The sequence below is a fragment of the Pristiophorus japonicus genome, chromosome 3, assembly GCF_044704955.1.
Source record: "Pristiophorus japonicus isolate sPriJap1 chromosome 3, sPriJap1.hap1, whole genome shotgun sequence".
NCBI classification, from domain to species: Eukaryota; Metazoa; Chordata; class Chondrichthyes; family Pristiophoridae; genus Pristiophorus; species Pristiophorus japonicus.
In genome coordinates this window covers 277,794,297-277,815,935 of record NC_091979.1, presented here as the reverse complement: position 1 = coordinate 277,815,935, position 21,639 = coordinate 277,794,297, and the positions used below count along the sequence as shown (strand labels likewise).

At 45.6% G+C, this 21,639-nt stretch overlaps 1 protein-coding gene across 2 annotated transcripts in view; it reads right to left on the bottom strand.

The window, feature by feature from the left end:
* dock1 (dedicator of cytokinesis 1) overlaps positions 1 to 21,639 on the bottom strand; it is an 816,280-nt gene that overhangs the window by 353,010 nt on the left and 441,631 nt on the right. The gene's annotated exons all lie outside the window — the stretch shown is intronic.

Here is a 21,639-nt window from a genome sequence, read left to right as displayed (position 1 = left end):
ATCAAACCAGTCCTGATGTTTTCTGGTTGAGTGACCAAGTGTCTCTTCACAGGCACTGGTTATAAAGGCCTGGAGGGTAGACCAAGCACTGTGGGCATTCAGCATCTCAGGGTCATCAAGGCATGCCAGATTGGCTGTGAGACGCTGGCTGTTTAGGACTCTCTTAGCTGGGTCTCTAAGTACCCCGGCATTAACCTTTTTGTGGAACTGCTTCTGCTGTCCCCTCTGCTTTGGGGCTATGTTAATGTTGATGATGGATCGGATTAGGCGGTGGTCCGTCTAACAGTCGTCAGCTCCTGTCATGGCGCGGATGATGCGCACATCCTTGTGATCCCTGGCTTGGACGATGACATAGTCAAGCAGGTGCCAGTGTTTGGAGCAAGGGTGTTGCCACGATGCCTTGTATTTGTCCCTCTGGCGGAACAGGGTGTTGGTGATGAGGAGTTCATGTTCTAGACATCTTGTCAGGAGTACGGTATCACTGGATTTGGCTTTCCCTACTCTCCCTCTCTGCCAAACACGCCTCCGCAGAGGGCTGTGCCTTTGCCGACCCTGGCATTGAAGTCATCTAGGAGGATCAATTTGTTGCCCGTGGGGACGCGGGACAAGGATGTCTCGAGGTTGGAATAAAAACCCTCTTTAGCCTCATCCATTGCATCGAGTGTAAGTGCGTATGCAACGATGACTGTGGCGCATTGGTTCTGGGATAGGGCAAGACGAAGAGTCGTGAGGCGTTTGTTAACTCCACAGGGGGAGTCTTTGAGGCGGTCGACTAGCTCATTCTCGACGGCAAAGCCGACTCCATGAAGGTGGCATTCTGCCTCTGGTTTGCCTTTCCAGAAGAAGGTGTAACCTCCACCTTGTTCCTTGAGCTGGCCTTCCCCTGCCGGGTCTCGCTTAGGGCGGCGATGTCGATGCCAAAACGTCTGAGTTCCCAGGCAACTATGGTGGTGCGGTGTTCCTGTCTGTTGCTGTTGGAATTGTCCATGAGGGTCCTGATGTTCCAGGTCCCGAACTTCATACTGACGAAGTGGAAGATGCCTGTGCGTGAGTTCTTTTAACGTGTGGTGGCTGCTGCACACCGGCAACCACACGGGCTTAGCTGAACAAGGTCTTGGTCCAGTGGCAAGGGGGTCCAAGACGACTGGAGACCAGGCACAGCTGTATAAGCCTAACTGCCTACGGCGAAGAGTTGGCCACAAGCTCGGCGCCTTGTAGCGCCATTGATGGTAGATGGCCCGAGGCTCGGTTGGGGGGCAGACATTCGGAAGGTCGCTTCCAAAGTAATTTTAAAAGTTAAAAGATGATAAAAATTCTCAATTTGTTTAAAAAGTTTCTAAGAGTTGTTAAAAAGTCTAAGATTAGGATCAATAATAGGTTATAAAAGTTTCCCCAATTGTTTAAAAGTTAAAATTGATTAAAAGTTTTTTTTTTAAAAAAGAATTGAAAGTCGATTAAAAGTTTAAGGTGCAGGGGTCCCTTCGGGCTGAGGTAGAAACGGGCCGGTGCAGGGGTCCCTGATTAGAGGGTAATTAAAGTCATGAGTCTCTTTGATCAATAACATTCCATTCTTACAGCAGCTGAAAGATAAATATTGATTTCCAGTAAAATTGTTGGTGCACCAAGATTAAGGCGTCATTATGCAAACCCTGGCAGCAAATGGGGTGAGGATGATGCTATTTTTATGATTCTACACTATTAATAGAATTTATGAATATGAATTGGATTCAGTATTGCATTTCTTAATGTTCTAGGACAATTAGAAAATTATGATGGCTAATTTTACTTACGGCTTATAAGCAATTTTGGTCATCTGGTTCCACTAGTTAAAACTCTTAGAAAAATTGCTCGAGAGTTGTCATTCCAGCCTATTTAAAAACATTTCAAGCAGCTCTCTGCCATCTGCAAGATGGAGCTCTATGATGGATAAAACATTTTGTCTTGGGATGGATGAGAAAGAAAGCATGGAAAACCAAGGTTTAATGTACCTAGCAGAAACACATTTTCTGCTGGTAACAAAGTTACTTCTGATAGAAATAAATCCATGATCTGACACTGTCCCATAGGAGAAGGTACAGGGTTGCAAATTGTACCACATGGAAAAGTGAGGACATTTGGAGCAGAATAAAGTTAAAGATTTAAGTATTACAGTGCCTGCATGTCTTTCCTATATCTCCTCTTTCACCTGACAGTTTCATACGATTATTCCTGCACAAATTGACACGCAACTGTAGATAGTTCTACTGGAGATAAAGCCAAGGATTTAAAAAAATTAATTTTTTATTAGGTGTAAGTAGCTTTGTTCCTCCTAGTTCAAAAAACCACTATAAGAAGTCAACAGTTGATGTGGTTATACTGTCATTTTTAAGCCACTACAAAGTGGGTTCAGGTTCACATTGATTTCAAAGTAGTAATGTAGCTCATAAAAAGCAAAATACTGCAGATGCTGGAAAACTGAAATAAAACCAGAAAATGCTGGAAATACTCAGTGTAAGGTTGCATCATGACAAAAGGCCATCGACCTGAAACATTAACTATGTTTCTCGCTCCATAGATACTGCCTGACTAGCTGATTATTTCCAGCATTTTCTGTTTTTATTTTACTGTAGCTCATAAGTCTGTTTGCAATCTGGCCCTTCAGTGCACTGATGTTGGGCTTTCTGGAAAATGATAATTCTCCGACCTACAAGGCAGCAACAGTTTCCACATTGAGTCCAAACAAGAATGCAGAGTTAATTTTCAGCCAGAATCAGTGGTAATAGAACTAGTCTGCTTCACGTAGGGTTGCACTCTATAGAAATTAGATTGAGATGTTGTCTGTACTGTAACTGCAGCCTTAATTTGTGCTGCAGCCTTAATGTGTACTCTTGACAGTCAATCAAATAGATTAAAAAAACTTAATGGTTATTTATAGTAATGCAGCTAACAGTGAAACTCACTCAAAATCTGATTGCTATTAGAAAGAATTGATTTTCTTTTTAAAATATGTCTAAGTACTTCACTGTTTCTCCAATTATGAGTGTGTGGAATGTAGATTAGGCAGAACATATTGATGAAATAGTTATATACTGTAAAGCATTTGACTTAAAATAAATTTCTTTATGGTACAGGTAAAGTATGCTTCAAAGTTTAAACATTTAAGGATCACGTGGATGAACTTCAGCAATTGTACATCCCTGTCTGGAGTAAAAATAAAACTGGGAAGGTGGCTCAAGGGAAATTAAGGATAGTGTTAAATCCAAGGAAGAGGCATTTAAATTGGCTAGAAAAAGCAACAAACCTGAGGCCTGGGAGAAATTTAGAATTCAACAGAGGAGGACTAAGGGTTTAATTAAGAAGGGGAAAATAGAGTACGAGAGGAAGCTTGCAGGGAATATAAAAACTGACTGCAAAAGCTTCTATACATATGTGAAGAGAAAAAGATTAGTAAAGACAAACGTAGGTCACTTGCAGTCGGATGCAGGTGAATTTATAATGGGGACCAAAGAACTGGCAGACCAATTGAACCAATACTTCGGTTCTGTCTTCACAAAGGAAGATACAAATAACCTTCCGAATGTACTAGAGGCAGTGGGTCTAGTGAGAATGAGGAACTGAAAGATATCCTTATTAGGCGGGAAATTATGTTGGGGAAATTGATGGGATTAAAGGCCAATAAATCCCCGGGTCCTGATAGTCTGCATCCCGGAGTACTTAAGGAAGTGGCCCTAGAAATAGTGGATGCTCCCAAAAAATGGTGCAAATCACTGGTGCAAATTGAGCCCAATAATTGGCTGTCCCCCCAGAGAGGCTATAGGGGCTAGATGGCCTACTCCTGTTCCTAATTCTTATGTTCTTATACACTGGAGTTTAGAAGGATGAGAGGGGATCTCATAGAAACATATAAGATTCTAACTGGACTGGACAGGTTAGATGCGGGAAGAATGTTCCCGATGTTGGGGAAGCCCAGAACCAGGGGACACAGTCTTAGGATAAGGGGCAGGCCATTTAGGACTGAGTTGAGGAGAAACTTCTTCACTCAGAGAGTTGTTAACCTGTGGAATTCCCTGCCACAGAGAGTTGTTGATGCCAGTTCATTGGATATATTCAAGAGGGAGTTAGATATGGCCCTTGCGGCTAAAGGGATCAAGGGGTATGGAGTGAAAGCAGGAACGGGGTACTGAGGTGAAAGATCAGCCATGATCTTATTGAATGGCGGTGCAAGCTCGAAGGGCCGGATGGCCTACTCCTGCATCTATTTTCTATGTTTCTATGTTTCTATGAGATTACAGTTCAACAATACTAAGGAAACCAATTAATCAAAAATGTGTGTAAGTCATTGGTAATTCGATAGAAATTCATACAATCCAATCAGTGCATTAGACGAACCTTTCTGTGGTGGTGCCAAAAACCCTTAACAATTTCCAATTGATCATTTAATTGATGACAGAAATTAACTGCTTTAAACTTTTGGACCCAAACATCAATTTAACATCTTCACTGGAACCTACTGAAAATGGATCAAGTACAATTCACACAGTTATTACCTACACACTAAAATGCTGTAGGCAATATTAAGGTAGGTTTTCTCCCTGGTTACACCTGCAGTTCATGAAACTCAAGTTGAAATGCTATCCAATTAATTTTGTGATTTATTTTCGTAAGAGAAGTAAATGCTATTCAATGACATCACCATCGTCGAATCCCCCACCATCAAAATCTTGAGGTCATCATTGATCAGAAACTTAACTCGACCAGCCACATAAATACTGCACAAGCAGGTCAGAAGTTGGGAATTCTGCGACGAGTGACTCATTTTCTGACTCCAAAATCCTTTCCACCATCTACAAATCACAAGTCATGAAAGTGATGGAATACTCTCCACATACCTGGATGAGTGCAGCTCAAGAAGCTCAACACCATCCAGGACAAAGCCGCCCGTTTGATTGGCACCCCGTCCACCACCTTAAACATTCACTCCCTCCTTTACAGATGCAATGTTGCTGCAGTATGGACCATCTACAAGATGCACTGCAGCAACTCACCAAGGCTTCTTCGGCAGCATCTCCCAAACCTCTATCACCTAGAAGGACAAGGACAGCAGGTGCATGGGAACAGTTCCCCTCCAAGTCACACATCATCCTGACTTGGAAATATATCACCGTTTCTTCATCGTCGCTGGGTTGAAATCCTGGAACTCCCGCCGTAACAGCACTGTACCTTCACCATATGGACTGCAACTGTTCAAGGCGGCTCACCACCAGCTCTCAAGGGTAATTAGGGATGTGCAATAAATGCTGGCCTTGCTAGCGACGTCTATATCTCGTTAATTAATAAAAAAATCAAGTACCACACATCTTTTTCTTAACTCATTAGCTTATATTGACGTGCATCCATCATGCAATAAAGAAAAAAAATGGATGGACTATGCATCATCTATTATTCATATTATAAGTGCACATGGTGTGTGGAACACCTTTATGCCAGAGTTCTTCACGTTCCAATATATTAATGATGTTTTTTCTTTCAACAATATACTTCTGTGCATTAATTATCATGTTATGGATCAAACACAACACATTCAACCTATATTAATCGATTATTTGAATATTGGTATTTATTATTCATCTGACTCATTCAGATACAGTGAAAGCGAACTATTTTAGCTCTCAACAACTGGAAATAAATATAACAAGACCATTGACATCACATATAGCTTATGGTTGAATTTATACGGGAAAAAATGTTATTAGGTATCATAAATGTTTAATTTTTGGCTCATCAAATGTACTTTCATGTTATCTAGGACAACAGCTCAGGCCACCAGTGATATATTTTTTTTAGGTGTTTTCTACCCTTCTAAAATATAAGGGCCAAACAATCTATTGCGAAGATCACTCTCCTAATTCTGTTCAAATCTCTATGCTTTTCAGAATGTCTTAGCATCAAGGTAGAACTTTTGTTAAAGTGCCCAGGACAATGAATAGAAAACCTTTATGTCAATTATTTTTAAGATATTGGAATTATTCTTACGCCTCACATGATCTGTTGCTAGTGCTTGATAAGTGCGAGAACAGCATATTAGACTTAATTCTAGTTTTAAATTAAGCAAATATAGTAAATATTGAACAAGGAAGTAGGTAACAATAGGACATAAATATATAGATCATCCACCTCCCCAAAGGGAAAATTAACAAAAAGGTCACAACATTATATCTAAAGAAAGCGTTTATATACAGTTTCCTTACGAACTGAGAGCTAGCTAAAATCTATCTGCATCTCAGTGTAGATCTTAGTTTGTTTGACTCAAGTATACTCTGAGAACTCTGCTTCATATGCTCCTTTCTTATCTTATTGGAAATTCATAACTGCCAGCCTCATTTTAAATAGAACACCGTCATATTCATGAACCAATCACAAAGTTTATATATTTAAAAATTATGCATCATACTTCCTCTTAAGCCAGGGAGATTACAACACACTTCACAACATATGTAATGAAATAGGTTTGCGGCTATAAGTGGCTTTTTAAAATCTTGTGCCATCTTGCGCTCCTCGGACCAGAATCCTGATGATGTGCTCTCTCAGGATCACACCATTTCTGACTCCAGACCGGTCACACCGCCACTGCATCCAACCATGGCCTCACCCAAGCCAAGCCAGACTGAACCCTCCCAGGAGGATGTTGACCAGTCTGCAGCCGGCCCTTCCAGGCCCAAAACTGGTCGAGGGCGTCCTGGAAGGGCATTTGCAGCTTCCACACAAGAAACACAGCAGTCTTCCCAGGCTCATGATGCAGCCACAGGGGAGGACACTGAGGCGGAGTAGTAGGATAGGCACGCATATGAGGCTGGTGTGCAACGGCCATCACACATTAAAAAAATCCACGCACAGGCATCTTCTATCCTTCAACATGTAGCTCGGGACCTGGAATATTTAGGTCCTTCATTGAAACACCTGTGAACTCATCCCTTTTTGGCATGGAAGCAAGTTACCCTCGCTACAAGGTACCGCCTAAAAAGATGATAAGGAGATGCACAAGGGTGAGAAATGATATTTTTGTGTAAGTTTTTTGGACTATTTTTTGTATTGTTGGCTTTTTGCACTGATTTGGATGATGTCATAAATCTTTATTTTTTGCACATATCTGGGCAAGTGTATCATTTGAGAGTGGCAATTATGTGCGAAGGCACTCATTGGGATGGCCATGGAAAGTAGGGGCTAAAGGGTTATGTGGGGATGAGATTATGTGAATCGAGCACCAATAAAGCGTCTCTGGACCTCCCTTGTAGGGTTGCGATGGCATACGATGCCTCCTGGCTGGGTGGCGACAGGGATCCTGGTTCTCCTCCTGCGCCTCCTCCTTCTCAGGTGGTACTGCTGGCTCGACCTCCAGAGGCTGGCCCCTCATGAGAGCCATGCTGTGCAGCATGCAGCAGACCACCACGAACGTGGAGACCCGTTCAGGAGAGGACTGCAAGGTGCTACCAGACCGGTCCAGGCAACGGAACCGGTTTGAGGATCCCGATGCAGTGCTCGATGATGCATCTGGTGCCTGAATGAGCGTCGTTGTAGGCATGCTCGGCCGCAGTTCCGAAGTGGAGTCAGCAGCCAAGTGGACATGGGATATCCCTTGTCCCCAAGTAACCATCCCTTGGCCCAGTGAAGACGAAGGGCACACTTTTCTGGCGCAGGATGAATGAATCGTACCTGCTGCTTGGATACCTGGCATCAACTGCCAGGATGCTATGCTGATGGTCACACACCAGCTGCACATTGAGGGAGTGGAATCCCTTTCTGCTGATAAAGAGTTTGGGATGGTGTTGTGGCGCCCTCAGGCCAACGTGTGTGCAGTTGATGGCACCCTGGGGAACCCTGCAATCCGGACAAATCCAGCCTGCAGCTCCACCTGCTTCTCCCTAGTCATGGGGAAGGAGATATAGTATAGTCCACTCTTCTCCTATACAGAGCATCGGTCACCTGCCGGATGGCTCGATGGGCAGAGAATTGGGAGATGTTCGATATGTCTGCAGTTGCAGACTGGAAAGAACCCGTTGCGTAAAAGTTGAGAGCTATGGTGACCTTGGTCTCAACGGTGAGAGCTGTCCTGAGCCTTGTGTGATGCTCCAGATCTGGCCCCAGGACATTGCACAGCTCCCTCAGTATGTCCTTTCTAAATCGCAGTCTTCGCAAACATTGCTCATTACTGAGCTCCAGGAAGGAAAACTGCCATCGGTAAACCCTTTGACGGTAGGATCTCCTTCCACTAGATCTGTGCTGGGCCCCTCCAATGGCACCTGGCTGATCGCCTTCTCCCTGTTCCTGCTGATGGTCTGGAGCCTTTGCAGGCTGCTGCTGGCAAGCTCCAGGCCCAGTATTTGATGCGAGGGGGGGTGGTGGGTGGGGGGGCTGTGGGGGGAGGTCAGCGTACTTGACCCTCCTCTTCATACCATCTCCCTCCTTGCCACCCTCTCTACGTGGAGGTCTTCAGCCTTCTGCAGTCCCTTCTTCCCTGTTGGGCAGCCATGGCTGCTGCCTCACTTGCCAGCTGTCTCTGTACCCGTTGCTGATGCCTCACTTGCCAGCTGTCTCTGTACCCGTTGCTGATGACGCCACCTTCTCCTGTGTGCTGCCCTGCCTCTCACAGGGTGCACAAGGCATTGCCCTGCCAACACTGAGCCCATTCTGTCTGAAGGCTGGGTCCTCACAAGCAGGCCTGTGTGTAGCAGAGAATGAGGCCCACAGGCCACGACTAATCAGTAAGAATGAAAAAGCCATGATCGTATTAAATGGCGGAGTAGGCTCGAGGGGCCGGAAGGCCTACTCCTGCTCCTATTTCTTATGTCGTTATGTAAACTCATAAAAAGTTCTGTAAAGTCCGCTGCAGGTTTAGCAAATCTCCACAGAGAAATTCGAAAAAGTTTGGACTACAAATATCCGATCACACAAAATCTCAGTTTTCCTCCTCTGGCGGTCTCGAGCTGCCCGACAAAATGTACCGACCCAAAAAGCTGGCGGGGGCACGGTCAAGAAAAAAAAGCAGATTTTTTATACTGAATATAGGTGGCGTGGCCGCACGGCACCGGTGCCCACTCTAATGATGTCATCACGGCCGCAGGACCCATACCGCAGCGGAAGTCGGTGATGTGGGGTGGAAGTGGATACTACCCCAAAAACTCCCGTGCTGAATATGGGTCGCGGGTGGCCAGTCGACTGGATCGCAGCTGCCACTCGATTCCGCCGCATGGCCGCCGCAAACCCGCAGTAAAGGGCCTTATAGGGACCCTGAATTTCGGCCCCACTGTGTCCAGTCACTACTTAGCTGTAATGGCAAGTCTGAAGACATCATGCTGAATCGGTACAGTATTCTGATCAGACCACACCTTGAATACTATGTTCAATTTTGGTCACCAAGGTACTATGAAAACAACCAAATTCTAGAAAAATTCAGAGAAGGATCATTCAGCTGAAGACTAGCTTCAGAGGACCGAGTACAGGTTAGAAAAATACAGCCTCTTCGGGTTGAAAATGAGGTGAATGAGAAGAGAGCTTAAAGGTATATTATATGACTCCTTTAACATAAAAACATACCAAGATGTCTCACAAAATAAAAATAAGATACTAAATGGAATGAAAAAAGTTAATCGGGAGTACTATGACAAAGTAAGTCATGACTGCAGGGCAAAAGGACATTGGGATAAACTGGTAAAAAGGCAAATTTATGACTGATGTAGAAAAATGCCTCATGCAAAAAGTGAAGAGTCTTCTGGGGAGAGTATTGGAGGCACAAATTCTGGAATTATTCAAAAGCCGGTTAGATACTATGGGGCTCAATTGTCCCCAGTATTTACTCCATTTTTTTCCCCGAGTAGGCTGCTTTTTCTGGCCTAACTTAAAAATCCCTAGTTTCCCAATCAATTTGCACCAGAGTAACGGACTTAGTTACATTTTTTTTTAGGTGTTTTTTTTCCTCAAAAGGGGGCATTACCAGCCACCTACGCCAGTTCTGGCCAGTTAGGCAACTTTGGCCAACTAATAGTTACTCCATTTCTACTTAGGCCAGCGTATGTGGCCACTCGAGAAAACCCTTGCGGAGAGTTAAAGAAATCGGCACAGGTAAGGAAATTGGTGCAGGTAAGTGCAGCAGATCCCCGGACAGCAGCAGCAGAAAAGGTAAGAGAGAGGGGGAGAGAGGAATGGGTAGAGGGAGAGGGGGTGGGGGAAGCCTTTCGGGTGTAGTTAGGTGCGAGGACCGGGAGGGAGGAGACCACTCAGCCTGGGCTAGGGGCAAGGGAGTGAACCGGGAGGCCACTCGGCCTGGGCTAGGGGTGAGGGAACACACCAACAAGCCCTTCGGCCAGGACTAGGAGCGGGGGAGCAGACCGGGAGGCTGGGGGCGGGGCGGGGGAGCGAACTGGCCGGCATCGGGGGCCACAGAGGAGTTGGAAGGGACTGGAGAGGCTCGTGGGGGGGCGGGGGGCATCGGGGGCCACAGAGCGGCAGGAAGGCAGCGGAGAGACTCAGTGGAGGGACGGGGGGTGAGAGAGACTGTATGTTATAATCTGCAGCTTCTTGAAAGCTATTGCACTGGTTACTCACTATATGAAGCTGAAGGAAGTTTCCCAGACGTGGAGCTCTACTGCGCATGCGCGGCCATTTCAGCGACGTCAAGAACGTCACTTTTTTCCCCCGTCTGCGCAGAAGGCCCGGCTCCGTTTTCCTGTGCAGACTGCAGGCTCCACCCCCCGAGACGACTGGCCACGCTGCGCGGCTGCAGATTAGAGGCTAAACATCGGGGAAACTACGAAGATTTTTTCCTGGCGCATCTATTCACATAATTATGTGGTGCAACTCGGGCAAGTCTGCCAGAAAACGGGCTCGGGGAAAATTGAGCCCTATGATGGGGAATCCATGTTCTTTTTTTATAAAAGTATGAGCTAGATGGACCAACTGGCCTCCCTACTCTTACTTATTTTTGTGTAAGTGTAGAAGAACTTAGAGAAGCGTTTAGCACCTGTTATTGAACAACAGTTACATTTATCTTCTGCTGCGCAATTGAACTTTGATTAACTGTAACTTGGCCCTCCGATGCATTACCAGTTGAATATTACAACTGCAATATTCAGGTACGTTAAGGTTACTGCATTGCTTCATTGACTGACATATTAAACATATTAGGTGTCAGTAAAGGGAGAGTATTTAACCAAACCTATTCACTCCCATACTCACTTATCAGCAGTACAAGTTAGGGTAAGATTCTACTTTTAATTGATGACCAGTGAAATACTTCTTCAATGTGACAGTAAAGTACACTCAGATTCTCTGTGGCCAGCACTATCAAACTTCCCTATTATCATTCCACTTTATTTTGGTTGTCATACAATTTCAAAAGGAAAAAAAATGATTTCCCTTTTCATTTCTATCATTCAGCATGCTTCAGGCCATAATGAATGAGCTTCGTGACACAATTTTCTGAGCATTACCATCACAGCGTCCCTGAAACAAATCACTGTCTTCCTCATCGAGCAACATGAAAATTCTGTAGCATACAGATTAGCAGTAAATTTCTTCTCGGATGTGAATGCACGCCTGTATTCATTTCCTATTTTGTCCCATCACATATGCTAACCATATTCACTGCTTCATGCCTGTGTGGCTGTATTTCTACATTTGAATCATCTTGGGTTATGATAGAATTTTGTATTCTTCAACACATAATTATCTCTGGTTGATTCAATGTTACTTTCTCACCTTCCTGTTTTTTTTAAGAATATGTGCTATGACTTTATTCACAAGTATCATGGTATAATGCAAAACATTTACTGTATGATCCACAGCTAGTAATTTTTCACCAGTGGTATACAGTCTGCATAAGTACCAAGGCAGCCAGAAATCCTGTTCCTGATCTCAATACAGTGATCCTGCTACAATATCTGCATGTGTAAAATAAATTGAGGTTACATTTAGTTTGATGCCGGATAGTTGATTAGATGTCCACCACTTGCTGCTGAGGCTCATAACTGAAGAATGGTCATCTGGATGAGATAACAGAGGGCAACTGAAAGCTGTGGAACCAAACCCAAGCTTCAGATGTGACCAATGGGAAAGCTTCAGATGTGACCAATGGGAATGCTCCAGTTGGTTACTAATTACAGATAACAAAACTGAACAGCTAAGTGCTCCCTGTGCATAAATGTTTATGTGACACTAAAGCACTCATCTTGTACAGGTACCAAAATACTAGAAATTCCCTACTCTAGATTACCCAAGACTTTTTGTAGCTAGCCAGCTGACTGCAAGCCAGCATCTCACTGCAACATGATAATGGTACAACAGTTATTTTCAAAACTCCATACTACAGATCTGATTCTTTTATAAGGCTTTCAACAGAAGCAACATTACACAGCTTAATAAATCCAGTGTACACCTAAAAAGGTTATTGATCTATATGAACCAAGATCAAACCACTGCATACGGAAGGATTACACATTATAAAAAAGTCCAGTGGCAGTTAAACAGAGGAGATCACTATTCGTATCAGGCAATAAACATGCTCCGCTTTTAGTTATGCCTCAAATTCTACCGTGAGACCATTTACAAGTGACCTTTCAGCTGCTATGTTGAAGGAAACTAAAGTGTGACACATTGATAAATTTAATGACCAGTTTGCATATTAGATTTCATGGGTAAACATCTTTTGGGTGGGCTTTAAGACTGTAGACTAAGGTGACCATATTTTCTAAACCAAATCTGGGGACACACAGACTGGGGGAACAGCAAAGTAGCCAGGACAGAAAATGTAGGTTGCGCAGCGTAGCGCAGAAACATTTTTTAGTAGCCTATATTTTAACAGTTACACATATACATTACAAATGTGCATATAATTACCACAGATGTGACATCACACTATTGACTCCCCCTTGCGCCCCCCCATGACTGAGGTCGCACCTGACACTCACCCCCCCCCCCTCCCCCAGTGACTGAGGTCACACCTAGCCACCACTCCCCCATGACTGAGGTCGCACCTGACCGCCCCCCGCAGTAACTGTGGTCACACCTTGCCAGTACCCCACCACCCCGTCCCATGACTGAGGTCGTACCTGACCCCCCCCCCCCCCCCCACAGTGACTGAGGGGCACATCTGTCCCCCTCCCATCCCAGTGAATGAGGCCATACTTGGACTGAACACCACCCCTCACAGTGTCTAGGAATAGCCCGTCCTCTTTCTCCGTGGCAACTTCCTCACACGTTCCCAGGTACTTCCAGCCGGAAACACAGAAACAACAACCGGCACTTGTGCAGAAAGATCGACCAGTCACGTAGTGAGTCATTCTGCCATTGTGTAATTTAGCCTTTGAGCTGCAAATTGACAGCCCGTGAGGGTGTGTGGGTACACTCAAGGCACACTTCGGGGACAGGTTTTGTGAAACAGGGACTCTGCTTGCCCGGGGTCACAGTACCTCAGCCGGGGACTGTCCCTGGAAAATGGGGACATATAATCACCCTACTGTAGACTGATTCACCTGTTAATAATAATGAATAAATACTTTTCAAAATATTACACTAAAAGAGTATAAAATACTTGGAGAGAAATCAATCTTTTAAAGAAAAGTCACATAGTGAACTATATCTTCAAAAATGAGGTTAATGATCAAAATCAATTATGATAATCAGTTTCATATACTCGCCACCCAAATTTCTTAGCCATCTATATTTGGGATCACATCAATTTCTCCACTCAAGAGATCTAATCCACGATTGGATCAATAAACCTCCTCGAAGGAAATTTCTGACTCGTAAAAGTCCAATGATATGAGAAAAAAATTGGAGAAGCTCAGCTTGACATAAAAGTTTCATACTGTTTCCAGCTGTTTTAAAAATTTGGATGAATTCCCCTTTAAGCTTCACAAATCAGAAAGCACATTTGTAACTACCAGAAGTGGGAATTTTGCTGACATTGCTCAACAGACATACTGCGTAAGCATCATTACAGCACATTGTTTGGCTGGAGTAAATTATTTAGTAGTTTGATGTAGTGCCTATGACATTTTTACTTTTGCTTTTCTATCAGAAAATATATTATTAGCATGGGAAACACTGAAAATGTGGTATAGAGACCAAATAATATTAAAATGTATGATTCCAAATAAATACAAATCAATGAAATATAGATTAACATTAGATTAAAGTACAATAATATATACATACATTCAACAAAAGCTTAAATATCTTGGGGTGGAATTTCCTGTAGGGGCATAATCGAAACATTACATCAAAAATTACAGCCTGTGCCCATTTTACCGATGACTATTTAAACCCAAATTTCCTTCTAATCTAATTAACATACAGCAGAACATAAAAATGGGTGTAAACAAGCAGAAATCAGTGTAAACAATCGAGGAACGCGTGCAGCTCACCATACCTTATTAAAATATAAAGACTTGCGCCTTACACAACCTCAGGATGTCCCAAAGCTCCTTACAGTTAATGAAGTACTTTTGAAGTGTCCAGCCCTGATTTGAACTCCAGGTGGATTCCCCGCTCAGGTCCCAGTTAAAATTACAGTCGGGTTTCAATGATGTCATAGGGCTGCAACATGCATAGTTAAAGAAGGACCCTGTTGGCTCCGGGCACATGTCCTTGGTGCTTGCTGGAGAGAGCAGCTTAAAATTGCAGATGTTACGATCATGGCGGCTTTGGGACAGGTAAGAGCCAAGGCAATTTTAACTGCCACCTGCCAGGTTTCTGCTGAGTGAATATGGTTAAAATCAACCCCTAGTCTTTGCTGTAATGTAGTAAATGCAGCAGCCAATATGTACACAGCAAACAGCAATGTGATAATGACCTGATAATCTGTTTTAGTGATGTTGGTTGAGGGAAAATATTGGTCAGGACATCAGGGAAAATTCCCCTGCTCTTCTTTGAAATAGTGCCATGAGATCATTTTATGTTCACCTGAGGGGGCACCTTCGACAGTGCAACACTACCTCAGTATTCTACACTACCTCGTGGGCCGCCCTGACCTGTGTGAGAACACCACCGCAGGTCAGGGCTATAAATAGAGCTGGAGCACCAGGCCCTGAAACATCGTGGGCAAAGGTGCGGCGAATGAGGGTAGGGGGCCCAGAAGAGCCGAGGGCCCAGGGGCAGCACAGGCCTGCCCACACTGCGATGTATGTGTGCACTAGGTCCGTGCAGCAGAGCAGGTCTCCAACCGTCCTGTTTCAACCCTTGCCACTCGATAAAGGCCTAGCTCTGTCGAGCCCGTGTGGTGGCTGATGTACAACGGTCACCACATGTTGAAAAAATCCACGCACAGGCATCTTCCACCCCCTCAACTGGAGTTCAGGACTGGAACATCGGGTCCTTCATTGAAACATCTGTGAACTCTTGTGGAAGCAAGTCATCCTCGTTCGAGGGACCGCCTATGATGATGATGATGCACTGGATTGTCAGTCTACATTTTTGCTTTAGTCTCTATAGAGGCTTGAACCCACAACCTTCTGTTGTAGAAGCAAAAGTATGAAATTGTAAGTTTTAAGCCATCTAACCATCATTAATGCAAATTGGGAATGTCGGAGATTCCTCTAGGTTGCGCTCTTTTTTTCAGTGCAATTCGCAGGAAATCAACCAAACCAGTGCAAAAGATTGCGGGATTTCAAGCTCAAATCGAGTTTCCGCGATCTTTTGCGCTAGTTTAGAAGCATTGCGCTAGAAGCTGATGCCAGCCACAAAAGTGACCAGCCCTCCAGATCGAATTTATCACCATGGCAAGTTCCCGCTAATTGCACTCATTTGTGGGTCTTCGAGGAGGTTCTTAAAAGTAAGCTTTTTTAGGCGCAAGGAGCCTACTAGGCGTGTTTTAAAAGCTTTTGAATAGAATTTTTAAATATGTACTAAGAAACTGACTATTATACCCCAAGGTATAGTAGTCGCGGAGAGGCACGGGAGTTCAGAGGAGAGGCCTATAAAAGGCCCATCAGTCAGTCGGGCAGCGGCTGCATCGAGGAGAGGCACGGGAGTACGGAGGAGGCCTACCGATGCAGCTGCAGTGGGGAGAAAAGGCAAAAAAGTAGAAAGAAATTGAAAGGTGACATCACAGCCAAAGGGGTAAGTGATTGGCTGGTGATTGGCAAGTAGTTTTTCTTTTTCTTTTCTTTATCAGTAAGTAAACTTTTAGCATTGTTGTTTCCAAATTAAGTTTATCTAAGGGTTAAGTCATGGCAGGACAGCTCAGACACATGTTATGCTCCTCCTGTACTATGTGGGAAGTCAGGGACGCTTCCGGTGATCCTGACGACTACGTGTGTGGGAAGTGCATCCGCCTGCAGCTCCTGACGGAGCGCATTGTGGTATTGGAGCTGCGGGTGGATTCACTCTGGAGCATCCACGATGCTGAGGTTGATGTGAATAGCATGTTTAGTGAGTTGGTCTTACCACAGGTAAAGGATACACAGCCAGATGGGGAATGGGTGACCAATAGGAAGAGCAGTACAAGGAAGGTAGTGCAGGGGTCCCTTGCGGTCATCCTTCTGCAAAACAGATACACCACTTTGGGTACTGTTTGGGGGGGGATGACTCATCAGGGGAGGGCAGCAGCAGCCAAGTTCTTGGCACCGTGGGTGGCTCTGCTGCACAGGAGGGCAGGAAAAAGAGTGGGAGAGCTATAGTGATAAGGGATTCAATTATAAGGGGAATAGAAAAACGTTTCTGCAGCCGCAAACAAGACTCTAGGATGGTATGTTGCCTCCCTGGTGCAAGGGTCAAGGATGTCACGGAGCGGGTGCAAGGCATTCTGAAAAGGGAGGGTGAACAGCCAGCTGTCGTGGTGCATATAGGTACCAACGATATAGGTAAAAAAACAGGATGAGGTCCTCCGCGACGAATTTAGGGAGCTATGAGCTAAATTAAAAAGTATGACCTCAAAAGTAGCAATTTCAGGATTGCTACCAGTGTCACGTGCTAGTCAGATGTGGAATCACAGGATAGCTCAGGTGAATAGGTGGCTTGAGGAGTGGTGCAGAAGGGAGGGATTCAAATTCCTGGGACATTGGAACCGGTTCTGGGGGAGGTGCAACCAGTACAAACCGGATAGTCTGCACCTGGGCAGGACCGGAACCAAAGTTCTTGGGGGGGTGTTTGCTAGTGCTGTTGGGGAGGAGTTAAACTAATATGGCAGGGGGATGGGAACCCGTGCAGGGAGACAGAGGGAAGTAGAATGGGGGCAGAAGCAAAGGATAGAAGGAAGAAAAGATAAAGTGGACGGCAGAGAAACCCAAGGCAAAAAGCAAAAAGGGCCATATTACAGCAAAATTCTAAAGGGGCAAAATGTGTTAGAAAGACAAGCCTGAAGGCTCTGTGCCTCAATGCGAGGAGTATTCAGAATAAGGCGGATGAATTAACTGCGCAGCTAGCAGTTAACGGTGATGATGTATATGGCATCATGGAGACATGGCTCCAGGTTGACCAAGGCTGGGAACTCAACATCCAGGGGTATTCAACATTTAGGAAGATAGACAAAAAGGAAAAGGAGGCGAGGTGGCATTGCTGGTTAAAGCGGAAATTAATGCAATAGAAAGAAAGGACATTCACTTGGATGATGTGGAATTGGTATGGGTGGAGCTACGGAATACCAAAGGGCAGAAAACGCTAGTGGGAGTTGTGTACAGACCACCAAACTGTAGTAGTGAGGTTGGGGACAGCATCAAACAAGAAATGCAATAAAGGTACAGTAGTTATCATGGGTGACTTTAATCTACATATTGATTGGACTAACCAAACTGCTAGCAACGCGGTGGAGGAGGATTTACTGGAGGGTCGAGGACCCAACTAGGGCACTGGCCATTATAGACTCGGTGATGTGTAATGAGAAAGGACTAATTAACAATCTTGCTGTGCGAGGCCCCTTGGGGAAGAGTGACCATAACATGGTAGAATTCTTGATTAGGATGGAGAGTGACACAGTTAATTCAGAAACTAGGGTCCTGAACTTAAGGAAAGGTAACTTCGATGGTTTGAGGCATGAATTGGCTAGAATAGACTGGCAAATGATACTTAAAGGGTTGATGGTGGAAAAGCAATGGCAAACATTTAAACATCACATGGATGAACTTTAGCAATTGTACATCCCTGTCTGGAGTAAAAAATAAAACAGGGAAGGTGGCTCAACCATGGCGAACAAGGGAAATTAAGGATAGTGTTAAATCCAAGGAAGAGGCACATAAATTGGCCAGAAAAAGCAGCAAACCTGAGGACTGGGAGAAATTTAGAATTCAGCAGAGGAGGACAAAGGGTTTAATGAAGAGGGGGGAAATAGAGTACAAGAAGAAGATTGCCGGGAACATAAAAACTGACTGCAAAAGCTTCTATAGATATGTGAAGAGAAAAAGATTAGTGAAGACAAACATAGGTCTCTTGCAGTCAGATTCACGTGAATTTATAATGGGGAACAAAGAAATGGCAGACCAATTGAACAAATACTTTGGTTCTGTCTTCACGAAGGAAGATACAAATAACCTTCCGGAAGTACTAGGGGACAGAGGGTCTAGTGAGAAGGAGGAACTGAAGGATATCCTTATTAGGCGGGAAATTGTGTTGGGCAAATTGATGGGGTTGAAGGCCGATAAATTCCCGAGACCTGATAGTCTGCATCCCAGAGTACTTAAAGAATTGGCCCTAGATATCGTGGATGCATTGGTGATCATTTTCCACCAGTCTATCGACTCGGGATCAGTTCCTATGGACTGGAGTGTAGTTAATGTAACACCACTTTTTAAAAAGGGAGGGAGAGAGAAAGCGGGTAATTATAGACCCGTTAGCCTGACATCAGTAATGGGGAAAATGTTGGAATCAATTATTAAGGATGAAATAGCAGCGCATTTGGAAAGCAATGACAGGATTGGGCCAAGTCAGCATGGATTTATGAAGGGGAAATCATGTTTGACAAATCTTCTGGAATTGTTTGAGGATGTAACTAGTCGAGTGGACAAGGGAGAACCAGTGGATGTGGTGTATTTGGACTTTCAAAAGGCTTTTGACAAGGTCCCACACAAGAGATTGGTGTGCAAAATCAAAGCACATGGTATTGGGGGTAATATACTGACGTGGATAGAGAACTGGTTGACAGACAGGAAGCATAGAGTCAGGATAAACGGGTCTTTTTCAGAATGGCAGGCAGTGACTAGTGGAGTGCCGCAGGGCTCAGTGCTGGGACCCCAGCTCTTTACAATATACATCAATGATTTAGATGAAGAAATTGTGTATAATATCTCCAAGTTTACAGATGATACTAAACTGGGTGGCGGTGTGAGCTGTGAGGGGGACGCTAAGAGGCTGCAGGGTGACTTGGACAGGTTAGGTGAGTGGGCAAATGCATGGCAGATACAGTATAATGGCCCCAAGTTTCCACATGATTTGCTCCTGATTTTTAGGAGCAACTGGTGTAGAACAGAGTATCTGAGAAATCGGAATTCTCGTCATTTAGTTTGCTCCAGTTCTAGTCAGTTAGAACAGTTTCACTTTGGAACAGAATTTTTTTTTCAAAAGGGGCGTGTCCGGCCACTTACGTCTGTTTTCAAAGTTTCGTCAGTGAAAACTTACTCCATTCTAAGTTAGTTTGGAGTAAGTGAAGATTTTTGTACGCTCGAAAAAACCTCGTCTACACTTTAGAAAATCAGGCGTCGGTTACAAATCAGGCGTAGGGAATGGGGGGGGGGGGGCGGTGTTTAAAGGAAAGTTTACAAACATTAAACACTTCAGTTTTACAAATAAAGAGCCATCATCAATAATAAATGATAAAAACATCAATAAATCAACCAATAAATCAATCAAAAAAAATTAATAAGAAATAATTTTTTTTTTTAAATCAATAAATAAAACATTTTCTACTTACCGACTGCAGCACCGGGAGCCCTCCAACAGCGTGCTGGGATGCCCCCCCCCCCCCCCACAGTGTGTCTCCGTCAGTGTCTCTATCTCTCTGTCTGTCTGTGTGTGTCTCTCATTCTCTGTCTGTCAGTGTCTTTGTTTCTGACAGCGAGAGGAGGGGGAGGATGGGGATAGAGGGAGAGAGGCGGGGAGCAGAGGGAGGGAAGGGGAAGTAGGAGGAAGGATGGGGAGAAGAGGGAAGGGGGGGAAGAGAAGGGGAGAAGGGGATAAAGGGGAGAAGGGGGAGGAAGGAGATGGAAGGGGAGAAAGGAGATGGGGGGCAGAAAGGAGATGGGAGGGGGAAGGAGATGGGGGGGGAATGGAGATGGTGGGGGGTGGAAGGAGATGGGGGGGGAAAGGAGATGGGGGGGAAAGGAGATGGGCGGGGAAGGAGATTGGGGGGGGAAAGGAGATTGGGGGGGGAAAGGAGATTGGGGGGGGAAAGGAGATTGGGGGGGGAAAGGCGATTGGGGGGGGAAAGGCGATTGGGGGGGGAAAGGAGATTGGGGGGGGAAAGGAGATTGGGGGGGGAAAGGAGATTGGGGGGGGAAAGGAGATTGGGGGGGGAAAGGAGATTGGGGGGGGAAAGGAGATTGGGGGGGGAAGGAGATGGGGGTGGGGGGGAAAGGAGATGGGGGTGGGAAAGGAGATGGGGGGGGAAAGGAGATGGGGGAAGAAGGAAGGAGATGGGGGGTGTGGAAGGAAGGAGATTGGTGGTGGGGGGGGGGAAGGAGAAGGGGGAGGGAGCTGAACGGGCCGGGCCCGAGACTTCAGGCAGGGCCCGTCCCCATCACCAGATTTACAGGTAGGTGGCGTTGGGTCGGGTCGGGGGAGTGGTGGGAGGGAGGTCGGTTCGGTTCGGGTCGGGGGGAGAGGGAGGTCAGGTCGGGGGGAGGGAAGTCAGGTCGGATCCAGTCCAGGGGGAGGGAGGGGGGAAATGGGAGTCGGGTCGGGTCCAGGGGCAGGGGGTGGGGGAGTCGGGTCGGGAGGGGGGGGTAGCGGGAGTCGGGTCGGGTCCGGAAGCGGGAGTCAGGTCGGGTCCGGGGGCAGCAGGAGTCGGGTCGGGTCCGGAGGAAGCAGGAGCAGAGTGTGGGAGGAGCCTTATTCACGCAGCCCCAGTGAGGCCATTCGGCCAGGGCTAGGGGCTGCGTGCTTCAGGCCCCTCCCACACAGTTTCAGGCACCTGGAGCTACTGCACTTGCGCGCCCACTGTAGCGCGCATGTGCAGAGGTCCTGGCACTGTTTTCAGCGCAGGGACCTGGCTCCGCCCCCTACAGCTCGTGCTGCGCTGCGCCGAGGGCCAGAGGACGTGCAGATAGGTGGAGAAAATTTTTTTTTAGGCGCACTTTGTGGCGCGAAAAATGGGCTTCCAGGTCAGGACTGCGCCGTTCTAGGCGCGGCTCGAAACTTGGGCCCAATGTGGGTAAATGTGAGATTATCCACTTTGGGGGCAAAAACGCGAAGACAGAATATTATCTGAATGGCGGCAGATTAGGAAAAGGGGAGGCGCAACGAGACCTGGGTGTCATGGTTCATCAGTCATTGAAAGTTGGCATACAGGTACAGCAGGCGGTGAAGGAGGCAAATGGTATGTTGGCCTTCATAGCTAGGGGATTTGAATATAGGAGCAGGGAGGTCTTACTATAGTTGTACAGGGCCTTGGTGAGGCCTCACCTGGAATATTGTGTTCAGTTTTGGTCTCCTAATCTGAGGAAGGACGTTCTTGCTATTGAG